A 3,652-nucleotide genomic window follows, 5' to 3' on the forward strand; every position below is an offset into this window, starting at 1 on the left:
AACAAAGTTCTGACACATAAAAGAAACCCATCGCAATATTTGTGAATGTTCCAATCAACGTTTCGTTGGAAAAATTTCTTTAATCCAAAATATCTCGCAACACCTTGTGCAACATCATACATCATCTAATGCAACATCTCGATTTTACAGTTGCAACATCCCGAACCTAGAAATAAAATCATCATCAACTTTTGTAAAAAAAATCATCGTCAACCATGCAATATAAAAATATTATTGTTGCAACATCTTAGGTTAGATACTGTAACATAAAAAAATCGAACATACTATAGAACATCTAAAAATTAGTGTTGTAACATCAATAAAAATATGTTGAAATAACTGAAAAATGCAGTTGCAACATCCGTAAAATCCTACTGTAACCTTGAAATGGTATCACAATCTCCATCCATCCAGAACAGAATCGGACTCAGTTATGAAACATTCACACAAATCTATTGCAACAATTCGACTAGCTCTTGAAACATCCGGTAAAGCTATTGCAACATCAAGAAAATATTATCGCAACAAATCAATTTGGTCGTTGCAACACATACGTATGCAAGAGGGGATGAATGCAACACTCAGCAAACATCCATAACACCTGCAACATCCAAAAACCTCTATTGCAACATCATGGGTTACCTAATGCAACATGCTCAACGAGAAGAATTGTTTTCATATGTAGAATCGAGCTTCTTTTGTGCTCCTTTCCATGGCCATCGATGAGCACGAACCAAGGCGATGGAAGAGCTCGATGCTGCTCTTGGGGGCTCTGCCCGAGCTGGTGCTAGATCTCCAACGGCTCCTCGCCGTCTGAGCCGCCGACCCCGCAGTCAGCGGTGGCGTCCAGGGCGGGAGGAGCGGTGGCAGCGGGGAGATGGCTTTGCTGCTATAGGCACTGGGAGAGGGTCCATGGGCGGTGGAGCGCGTCCAGGATGCAGCCGCAGTAGGACGTGCTGCTTCTACTCCGTGACGCGACCTCGCGGGAGCGGATTGTGGCTGACATGGAGTGTGTGGAAGAGGAGGAGCTCGTCCATGATCGACAAACAAGGTAGCAAAGAGCACCAGGTGTGCACGGCAGCGAGCGCGGAACGGGATTGAAGGAGCAGCACTCTTGCGCGATGGCTGGCGCTGCTTGCGTGAGAAGCAGGAACAGCAGTGTGCGCGGCTGCCGGCGTTGAAGCAAGAGCAGCACGTAGGTCAACAGACGACAACCATGGTGGTTTGATGGTGGATTATCGTTGCATGTTTGGAGAAGAGATAAGGCATGAGAGAAGGGAGAGCAGTACTACATAGGTATGCTTGAGGCATAGATGTGCAGTGGGAGTAATGAGTGGACAGAAATATGTGGTGAAAATTTATGAAGGATGTGATGTCACGTGCGCGTCCGATTTGTTTTTGTTTCCAGCTGCGGACGGCTGTTTCGTAGCATTACCGTTTTTTTACTTGACGGTGCGCTCACACCCTTGCACCGCTGGAGCCTGGCTCGGGATAAATGCTGAATTTTTTCATACCCCGCGAGCCAGGCTCGGCAACACGTTTTGCACCTTCAGGGCCAGGCCCAGCTCCTCATTCATGCAACCAATCATGGCAGCCTTGCACCCAGCCGAATACAGCAAACTGCAAACCAATCAGCTCCTTAAGGTACGTATGATCCAAGCTCCAGTGATGGATGCCTGCACGCGGTTTGGTGGAGCGTGGAGATTTTCCACGTACCATATGAATGTACCAATCATTTCCTTGTTTCGGGTGTTTATATCCTTGATTTCTCTCAGTGTTTTAAATTTTAACAACTTGTACTAAATTTTGTTAGTTTCTTGTCCTTATTATACTGTACATCAAAGATATTTAAACTTTAATTTTGATGCCAATTTTTACCTCTTAAATTATAAGGTGCAACGAAGGTGGGTAATAGAGAAACGAAACAAGGATATATTTTGGATTAATCTTTTTATAGTGGTACCATAATTCATCAACATGTATATTAACTCTAATAATATTTTCTCCGATTAATTAATGTGGTAATTCTTATGTCTTGAGAGTTAATGTGCGTGGAGGTTGTTCTTTTGACCGATTCTTTTTTTACTCAGTGACCAACTACTAACATAACGGATACTAATACAGAAGCGTCCTAGTACTATGCATGGCACCTGCTGGCTTTTGATCGATGCATGGGTTTTCAAAATTCAAACTCGTGAATTGACATTGAAGTGGACCGTGGGCGCTGAACACCGCGTAGCTAGGCGGGGCGTGCCCGTACGTGCTTGCATGCGTTTCTTGATCGATCAGCCAGGACGACCATGCCGAAGAATAGACCCGGTCCGCTGCCATACTTCTCATTTGGCGGTTAATCTTGCGTTAACGGAGCTATAAAAGGAACCCATCCTGTCTCTCTTCCAACAACCATTTCGATCAAGGCATCGTCTCCCTTACAGCAAACAATAAGCTAATTAAACATCTCGTGCAGTAGCTGCTTGCCTGAATCATCTGGCATATATGGCGTCGACGACGACGGCCATGGCGAAGGCGGTGCTTCTGGCCGTCGTGCTGATGCAGTGCTGCAACGTGATCCTCGCCGCGAGGCCGTTGTTGGAAGCGGCGGCGGTCGCCGGAGGCGACGGCGGGTGGCTGGGGCTGATCAGGCAGGTGCTAGCTGGGCCGCCGCAGAACGGCAACCCCTGCTGCAGGCAAGGTCCCGGTGGCCGATAAACTAGCCGGCCGGCGGCCAGACGATAGGCGGGAGCTCCATGGATGATCAACTGCATGACTGATTGAGCCCCAGCCTGTAGACGACGTTTAACATGCATGTACATGCCTTAGAGGATTCATATTCTTCATTCGATTCCATCTGTCTATAGGTAGCTAGCTAGTCGTTCATTAGATTATTAACCAATTCTGTGCAAAAATGCATGGATTTACCTGTCTTTATGACAGAAGCTCTTTCGTGTAACTGGATTGGCTTATTAATTCATTCTTCAGATATAATAAAAGATTACCTGATCGACAGAAAAAAAAAGAAATCACTCTGTGTACATAGCATTATTTTGATTAGCTCAATATGAATAACAGGAAATAGGAAAAATATAGTATCGTCAAACAATTGAAAGGTACGTAGTAGTATTAAAAAAGGATACCTTTTGTTGGATCCAGACCAAATTCAACTGCTTTTTTATTTGACTACCAATCATGCTGTTGCTACGGGAGCATAACATTTTTAATAATAAGAGGGGGGGGGGGGGGGGGATATGGTCATTTGAGATCATCAGCAGTACAATATACCAAATCTCAAAAACTGTTTTTAACCACAGCGATATACATAAACATCAGTTTTACCTAAAGGTGTCAAAGAAACGTAAATAAAAACACTAAGACACATGATGTAGTAAAGGTAAATGCTCGTGGCTTGCAAGGGAAGTAAAAGAATGGCGAGAAAATATAATCGATGCCATTGACCTAATGCAACGTGACAATTTGACTACTCAAATCACAGATATCTTAAACTAAATAGTACTCGTAGAATATAAGATAAGATGAAGTATTCTGCGTATTGAACATTGAGCTTCTTACAAATATTGCTCATCTAATCTCTCAAACAGATATATGGAAGCAGCAGTTGGCGGTTGGCGCTGTGGCTTTGGGCAGTCCTTCAATG

Source organism: Setaria italica, chromosome IX (genome assembly GCF_000263155.2).
Source record: "Setaria italica strain Yugu1 chromosome IX, Setaria_italica_v2.0, whole genome shotgun sequence".
In the NCBI taxonomy this organism is placed as follows: Eukaryota; Viridiplantae; Streptophyta; class Magnoliopsida; order Poales; family Poaceae; genus Setaria; species Setaria italica.